Consider the following 9607-nt stretch of genomic DNA (forward strand, 5'->3'; position numbering starts at 1 on the left):
TATAATTTGTCTTTAAAGGGTCTGGTGAAAGATTTAAAGCGAACGAATGCGCTACCATTGTCATCACACATACTATAACCTGAAAAAGTAAGCGATGCAGTCGATTCTCGGTGCTGTGAGCTCAGATTTACTGCGCTAGATCTCAATGTGCCTCTACTATATACAACCGCAGAATCACGACCCTATATTTCATAGCTTTAGCATAGGGGTTGGCGGATCTTAAACCAGGAATATGGGAAATGCGTTTACGGGTGGAGTTGACGAAACAGAATTTGGTGGAAGGGCTGAGGAAAAACCTGGCCTAAAAAAGCTTTAGATACTTCACCGCTCTGCTTCGACCGTTCTATGAGGGCATACGACTACGAGAATAAACCGTTTACGTATATGCCCTGATTCTCGGCGTCACCTCTGACCAACCTAACCAAACTGTGGATCCAATATTTAGCTCATTATAGTAATATATAAGCAATGAGAATGACACTTATACCATTAAAATTCGTACGTCCATTGATTGAATTTGAGATAGAGCCGGATAAAGAGAAGTTTTTCAAATCCAACTTAAATTGACGCTAAGTTGAAAACTTAAGTCAGTCGGTTCGATTTGTTGAATCAGTTTGTCAAGCTGGTTCGCTAACTATGGCTGACCACCACAGTACATCGCGTCGGTAAAAAAGAGAGCGGCTGAGGTTGGCTGGCGATCAGAATAGATATACACCACAAAGGCTTATCTATGTGGGCGCGCCATCATCCTGGTGACTTGGTTGAAATCAGATGAGCATCATTCAGGACGTCGCTCATGTCCCCATCGAGATGAGTGTACGATTTCCTGCACGCAGGCGACATTTTGGTGGTCAAGAAAAAATACTAATGCAGAATAAACAGAGTTGTAAGCTAGTCTTGTGTTACAGTTAGCTGTGTGTATGTGTGTTTTTTTGAGTAGTCGTCGCATTCCTTGAACAGGAGACACTAAATAATGGATCTATAGTAAACATGCATATACATACACTCCGTCAAAGTGACGCTATTCTAATCTCTCAGCGTAACAGTTGACCGTGAAGCAACATGTAGAAGAACACTAACCACACAATGTGAAGAAGTACATTGATAAAATGCTATCAAAAATGATTTAAAAAAATTATAATATTTTATTATTATATATCCTCTAAACAGACATACACACACGCTTTTACACGAGCATTTATAATCAGTGTATCCATTAATAACATCCGTATATTGTATGAACGATGGCAAGACTGATTAATAGAAGCCAATAGTTTATCGCCGATCCCCATTATTTGGCCCCAACAATATCATGCTCTGGCTGGACGTAAGTGGGGTCTGTTAGAGTTCAGGGGTCACGATCTGTTAGGTCCAGCAGTGGCCTGGCGGAACGAATTATGTCTGTGTTACAGTACCACGGATACGAACCGAAATCAAAGAAAAAAACATGATGTTGACTGTTGATCAGGGCTCGCGCTCGTGAGCAACACTAATAAATCTGTTTCGCATATATAATAATAGAAGAGACCCGGATGCAGTGTCAATGTCTCGGACGAACCCCGGAAAGAAATTTTAGCACTGGCGTCTAGTGGATGTTTTGGTTCGATCATTCTTCTCTAATGAGGATGTTCACAAAAAAGAGAAATAAACGCCTACAACGATGAAAAAATATCGACCGATATTTAATGGTCAACACAGAACAATCGATTGAATGGGCAAATTCGACCAGCGTACTCGAGTGTGCGTATTTTATGGCCGATTGCTTTCAATCAGTCAATTCTTTGGCGTGGAAAGCTTCTGTGATCTGCACGGTGCAATGTCTTTCTACACGAATATAATTATCTATCAATAAACTAGTTATTCCTATTGCTCCTCGAATTTTTTTACTATGATAAAGGTTATCATTCGTATTATCACAAACAACATTACTCTTCGCGTGACTGTATTACGTGCTCCGCAGTATTTTCAGCAGTGCCTCACCCGTGGCCATACAAGACTCTAGCACCCATTCCTATCGCGATGGCTTTGTATTAAAAAAAAACCGTAACAAAAATGACGATGCATAAGGAAGAACCACTCTGAATTAGCAGTAGCGGCGACGACGACAACAACAACAATTACTACTACAAGTACAACAACACAGAAAAAAAATCCAAACGAATCAGACAGCTGACTGCTAAATATCTGTTCGAGTGGCCATTTGCAATTGTCAGATTATTCATTACTGTATATTAATACGATTATATATATACTTCTTATAAACACGACCGTTGGTGATCAAGTGTGGACACACGTACGTAGCCTAAAATAAGCATTTAATAAACGATACCTTGGAAAACAGACGACACTGTTTTGGGAGAGCGAATACTGGGATAGCTTATGACGCCGTCCGACACTTGAACCTACCGGCGATGGCCAGGTCGCGGACCTCGATCGGAAAGTACTTCTGTTTTCCTACTACAGTGTCCCAAAGTTCGATAGAAAGGAGTGATTCAATCATGCGAAACAACCATGTCGGAGCAACGTGCATATGGAATGCATATTGTATCATGAAGCGTGCTAGTACGCAAAGGTTTGATGAACGGGACGGACACGAGCCTATCCTATACCCACGTGTCAACAAACAATAGACTAATGGCAAGCAAGAGTATCAAAACACGACTGGTTAAACAGTAACGACACATACACACACACACATATTAGACCCATGTAAGATTTTCTGTTGTGCTGCAACCTATATATATATATATATATAAGGTAGTACCAGAGGTTTTTGCATGATGTTAATCGTTAACGTGCTCTGTTCCGTTTCTGGGAAACGAGGAAAAAAGGCTTGCAGTATTTAACGGACGCATACACTCTCCACGGCAAAGCAAAACAAACAAAAGTGGTAACGCGTACGATCACCTATAAACCCCAAGTTGAGACTGATGTAAAATATCGTTAAACTAGCTAAGATGGCTTGATTTTGATAAGTTCCACGAAAGCATCTCATATAATGTAATAGTGTACATATTATATCGGACAGACTTTCTATGATCATTGGTTTCTGTTGTACTAACTATTTCTGAGTGCTAACTCATTGTGGTAAGTTGATCTGAGCTAGATTCATAGCTCGACAGATCATTCATTCTGCTTACATTGTGGTGCCGTTTTACTTTTTTAGGCTGTTATAATAATGAGTTCAAGATTCACCTGCCGTAGCACGGTAAGCTAGATCAGATCATTCAAACAAGTTCAATCTTCCACTTTCTCCAAAATGAATGGTCCTCAATGATTGTGTCTCTAGTGCTTGATGGATAGAAAAGCCATGCTACGCCTTGAATGAGCTGAAAACATAAAAATAGAAACAAACTCTGCTAAATCTACCGATGCAGTCCAGGCCTCCATAAGATCCGCACTCGACGAGCGCTACCCAGTTGACAATCGCACGCCTTTAGACACGTATTCAGGATTATGGACTCATATAGCTACATACTTGAAACGCCGTAGTAACATATAATGATTACTATATGACCGCTGTACGTCGATTGTACGTTGTTGGGTATTTGTATTGAGACATCCTTGGCGAAACATCCGTGGCAAAGGAAAAACCACACCTCGTGCTCATCTACGTAACATTGATATTCTTACTAGCATGATCGCGATGTTCAAATAATGCGCCTTTTGTGTGTATGTTCCATATTGACGGGCAACGTTTGATGTCTTTAGCTTAGTCCTTTCACCGCTGTCAAGCATATATGCATAGGGCCAGCATATATCACACAATTTCAACGCCGTTTATTTCGATTATGGCATGGCGTGATAATTGTGTGTGACGTAAAGTAATTATATATAATATATATATACACATTTATGCAACTTGAGGTAGAATACCTTTGGACAGGTCAAATTAGGAAATGCATTAGGGATGGATGAGGTAATAGACAAGTTAAGAAAGTAAGTAAGTGAGTTATATGGTAAGTTGATGCAGAGTCCGTAAAAAGGTGCCAACGAAAAAAACTTACGCATGCGCATGTTTGACACGAACAGAAAAAAAGGAGGTGAAAACCGGCCTTTCTCGTGAGAACGTGTTTCCATTAGGAGTCAATTAAGCATTGTTTGGCGGTGGGCTTTAAACACGAACGATCAGTCATGTTACGACGGACACAAACGGGAATCAACCAATACACACAGTTAAATATCGTCACCAGCAGAAAGCTTATAACGGAAAAAAACGACAGCGAAAACGAGATTTACTAAAAAAAAAACCTCAAATCGAAAACGGACTTATTAATAAACACTGACAAAACACTAAAAACTGTAGAGGGTAACGATTGCATCGAACTCGGCGGACGCGAGAATGGAGATCATTCACGATATAGACATGCAGAATTACATGATAATAGCCGGACATCCTTCTTCTAAGGAGTGATACGATGGGGTTATGTTAGTCTGTCAAGCTGCTTATTGTACCACATAAGACCTCTTACCATAACTAGGTTTCTTCCCTGGCCGACAGTTAATTCTAGTCAAATTCTAAAGTTTTAGGACGACTTGAAAAGAAGTTATTTATGACAAAATACGGAAGTTCCAACCGAATAGTTTGCAATGAGCTGAATTGTATTGGTATAAAGTCAGGTGCGATTCAGAGTATTCTCAACTTTTTATGGCTAGGCATCGGCGTAGTCTTTCCTCTTTGTGCTGTTTCTGTCCAGCGAGATTGTGGCCGTTCGATAATCCAGTAGCGCGACATTTGTTCTTTGGGGACCGCAAACAAACTTTGATGTTGGCAAATGCTTTAAATCTTCCACGTTTGTCAACAAGCAGATACATGCACGGATTCTTATTCACCGAGACATATATTTACAAATGTCTAAACGTAACCAACGTTCGAACGATATGAAATGGTCACAGATATCAACAAAGCACAAAGAGGTCCTTTCAGCTAGTAGCTAGAATTCGGACTCTCTTGGAAAGGCAACCCTTACAAATTAGTTTTTGAGCAAATTATTTATATATAATTACACACATATGTTCTATGGGCAAGTCCTACGTTGTTGTGCTGCTACCATCGTTATCTAAATGCACATGTGCGCGCGGGACCTCTCGAACGTTTTGCCCCAAATGACGGCGTCCCTACCGTCTGATAGTACCAAGACTAACTGGATTTTCTGTAAGGGCCTATGCACTGGTGATTTGTGTGATTGGCCAAAATGAGAACGACGTATCCGTTTCCGTCTATGCATGCCTCTTCAAAATCAACACATTTTCGTTAGTTTATGGTTGCAGGTGTGGGTATCTGTGTGGGTTTGTGTGCAAAAAGAATCCGATCGGCCCCGGCGACAATAGCAAACGCAGAGGAGAGCCAGCACTAGAATGTAACAGCAGCGTTAAGGCAGCTGAATGAGCAGTGATGTTGAGAGACCACTGAAAAATCATTGGACATTAGATGCTGACCGGGCAAAAGATTCTATTGGCTTCAATTCCGCAAGTATTTATCGATCGAGGAAAATGCGCAAGAACATTTTAAAGACGAAATATATAATAATTATCTAGCGCCTCGCTGCAATACTGCTTCTATATATAGTCGATTAAACCGCAAAGTATCTCTAAAAAGTGATGGGCAACAATTACGTGCTAAGTAAATGTTGACGAGCGACCTATTATGATGTAGATACGTACTGACGGTGCAAAGACAATTACTATTTTGACAAAGATTTCATTTAAACCCTTTATTTGTACCTAATGACTCATGCATGCACGTCAATTGTTACAGTATCATTCGCATATACGTCCAATGTGTAGTGGCACTAAAGAAGCCGAAAGATTATGCTCAAGGAATGGGGCACGTCGAAGTCTAACCCCCCACATCTGAGGAATGGTGACAACAACTCACAGAAAAGGAGACGCGAGTCACCGGAAGGCAATCAGCGACAACAACTGCAATTCAGGCTTTCGAATTAGACCGTATTTGTTTTTTTAATAGAGGCTGGTCCCTTTTGGACCAGCCATCGTCGCTGCAACCGACACTCGGAAACAACGAGCTCTTTCTGTAGTGTCTTTTTAGTTGCGTATAGAGCTAAGAGGAGCAGCTTTATCTACATAAACTTGACAAAGTAAAAACAAACGAACACACACAGACACATCACGACCACGCAAGAGGTAATACGCATAAGTGTATGAGATAAGAAGGTCGCTACCTATCACGGAAAACAGAAGACGTCGAACAATAAAATTTCTGCAAAGATGACTACGGTTCACGGGTGAATGTATATCACCGTAAACAGAGACAGCATTAGGGGAAAACCTTATGGAACTACGGTGACGATTAAGTTCCACAGAATATACATGCAAACAGCAACAGATACTCAGGAGAAGAGAAAATGGACAATGCAAGCAAGATGGGCACTATGTTGGTGGATTCCGTTATTGTAGCAATGGGAGTAACGAGAAGCCGATGATCGGTCACAGCGATGCAGTAGACCTGATAGACGAGACAATTGTACTTGAGCATTCAATGAATAAAATTTAATTGATGAAATTAAATAAGCAGACGAAAAATTGTGGACTCATTTATATATTCTTAGCTTGAAATACGAACAATTAATTGAACGCTAAAATGTATATGAACGAAAAGCTTAACTCTTAGAAGGATATTATTAGTGGCCTAAGTTTGATCTAGATTTGGTCTTCATCAATCAATAGTAACGGATTAATTAAATGAATTTATATCGTTTGGAGCAAATGATCGGGATTAGCCATAAAATGCCAATCGATCGACTATTTATTTCACTGTTAATCGAAATATTTATCCCAATGTGTTGTTATATATATAGGTCGGTAAAATTGAGAAAATCGATGGCTTGATTGTTTATTGTGTGTTTGTTATTTGCTATTTAGTTCATGTCCTATGTTTATTATCTTCTGCGATGTGTTCGTAGGAAAAGTTAGTTTAACTTATTTTAAAATAGGTATTGCATGATTTTACCCTAATGTCATCGATAGTTGAATCTAGTATAACTGTGACCCCATTGAGAATTGCTTATTTTGGCCAGATGGTCAGGCTAAGCAAAGCACGTACACATCGTGTAAACGTGGCATCATAATCGCAACGTTTGAATCCTTAAATGAAACTCAGAGAAAATCAGAGGGGCAAATGAAGTAAGCCGGGTACGCTGTTTTTGGTTATTCCCATGACGATATATCCCACTTGTATTCGTTTTTTACTTATTTTTTCTTACGACAGCTTTTAATTCCTCTGCGCAATAGAAACGGCCGACCGCTGCAAATGAAGCTCGCAACAATATACACTGAATCATCAATACGATAACTGTTACCAGCTAACGTGTTTATATTTCTATATAAGTGTGCTTTTCAAACTTACACTATTAGAACTGTTTTGTATAATAAGTATAATGTTCCCTGGCCTTTCTAATGCGATACTTTCTGTTTGTACGAACATATTTCACACTAGTAGTGACAATTTTCGTCTAAGAAAATGTCCATTATAGCACTTGTAAGGCATTACGAAGCTTGGCCATGACTCGTTCAATCAGAGCTGCTTTGCCCAGCTACCGACATGATTGGCCCAGTGGCTAATTTATTTTTCGTTGGCGATCCCGCTGTTGTCCGTTATTAATTAGCCGTTCCCTTAGCCAGACATCATTATACAGATAGTTTTGCTACGAAAATAAAGGTCTCGAACGGCTTTTCGGCCTTCGTAATAGCTACTGCTCGATCCATGCTTAAAACTCCATAGACATAGCTCATATTGGGTTGTTCAAAATCCTACTACGAACATAGTACGTTTTCTGGGTGATATTGGACATGCCTGATTCTTCAAATAGGCCCGAAGAAGTCTTAAAATTGAAATATTTTTAAGTAAGCGATTAAGTCAGGTCGAAACGTTTATGGCTTGAGCGAACTACGCAGTTAAACTTGATTGCGCATATGTTTGTGGCAAATAGGACGTTGTTTGCAAACTAAAACATTTTGGATTAATAAGAATACAAAACGGTGCTTAAATGAATGAAATCCATGAGGTAGTTATGCTAAAATTTGTATGGCAGGTTTCATACAGCAGTCCCCGTGATAAATTAGTAGGTAGCGTATTTGCCTGCCAATGTTAGGGACACGTTGTGGTCTAGGTTCGAACCCCGGCATAGACGGACTGCATTACATGCAGCCCTCTGTCTGACGCAATGCCTATCTAACGGCGATACCTGACGTCAAACTCGAAACACCGGGATTTCATACAACAGGTAAGCCAGCTCCCGACAGGATGGCTGCCATGGCAAAGCTGTGTTCCCCGCCTCGATTTTTTTTTAATTAAGACCCCTTAACTAAAACAATTTATAAGTGCTCCGTGTTGCCTATTGCTCTATGATCCTTTCCAAATGTATTGAAGTAAGCTTTACAGAACTTCCTGGCAGAATAGGGAAGTTTAGTTTGCGAGACACGCCCAAAAGTTAACTACAACACCATTCTTTAAATAGTGAGAAATTCAACATGGCTACTAACTCGAGTTTTTTTTTAATTTAGGACACATACAGTCGTACACAATGCATCTACTTTAGGAAAGATCAATAGACTTAATTCTATGCGAAATTGGCCTCAACCTTAAGAAACGCAAAATTTAAACGTAAACGACCGTCCTGGCACTGTTCAGCTGTTCCTGGGAAAGGCTTTTACTAATATTGTTATCGTGTATGGTCTATTACCTCCTATCTGCTGATCCGAAAAATGGAAGTTCGCCATCGAAAGAAACTTTTGGGAACTCACGATATGTGTGATGATAAGTTATCGTTGGGGCCCCTCAGACTGACCTTGAAACGAGGCGTCAAGGTCAACTGGTTACAGTGAGATGAGAGTACCGGCATGTCCAGATCGTCGCGGACACAAGCTTTGCCACTTTGCGCAGAGCTAAAGTAAGTCAAAAATAGCAAATATTATTCAACAAAAATATAGTCATTAAAATAGGCCCACAACAAGGTTATTAATTATACTCCTAGAAAGATCACGATATTTTTCGTTTCAATCCGTTTTCATTTGTTACTTCGCTAAGGACTGCCGAGGCCCTTAATGAGTACGCTTGGACTGAAGCATAACCGAGGTACAATAAGGAAGTAGTTGTGATTAAGTAACAACGATTTTATAGCACTAGCATTCTATAGGGAACTACTTACTAACTGATAAAATATGTCATATTATACGAAAGCTTAAGCTGTAATAACCCTGTAATAAAGGTGTAACCCTGACAAATTGTAATATCAACATAATTTTATACCATGTTATAAAATTACGTGGTAACGCGCGGATTTGACCTTATTTACTTTTTTTTATACTAGTATCCAACCCTAGTTTATTATATTGTAAAACGATATATACCTAGAAATATTACTGTAGAACGTAGATTAATAGAGTATCCATATCAAGGCGTAGACGATAAATTGATCGAGAGCTCAATGGTATCCTATGATAGATGTTACAGATATCCCTATATGCTACAATCGTAATTCTGGTACAACCTCGGTAACAAGATGTTTTCTCTTGGCCGACCGTCGGTCTGGGATACTATATAACTTCTGTGTCTCAAGCCTCGTTCAATTTTACTATTACAGAAGCC

The 9607-nt window shown here is 39.7% G+C and overlaps 1 protein-coding gene across 2 annotated transcripts in view; it reads left to right on the forward strand.

The window, feature by feature from the left end:
* Positions 1-6543, forward strand: part of LOC111248665 (uncharacterized) — a 54225-nt gene extending 47682 nt beyond the window's left edge. For both annotated transcript variants that reach the window (XR_015326763.1, XR_015326764.1), the window contains exon 14: positions 5759-6543. The gene's annotated coding sequence lies outside the window, so the exon portion shown is untranslated. The remainder of the gene's footprint in view (positions 1-5758) is intronic.
* Positions 6544-9607: the final 3064 nt, after the last annotated feature.

Source organism: Varroa destructor, unplaced genomic scaffold (genome assembly GCF_002443255.2).
Source record: "Varroa destructor unplaced genomic scaffold, Vdes_3.0 BEIS01000004.1, whole genome shotgun sequence".
NCBI classification, from domain to species: domain Eukaryota; kingdom Metazoa; phylum Arthropoda; class Arachnida; order Mesostigmata; family Varroidae; genus Varroa; species Varroa destructor.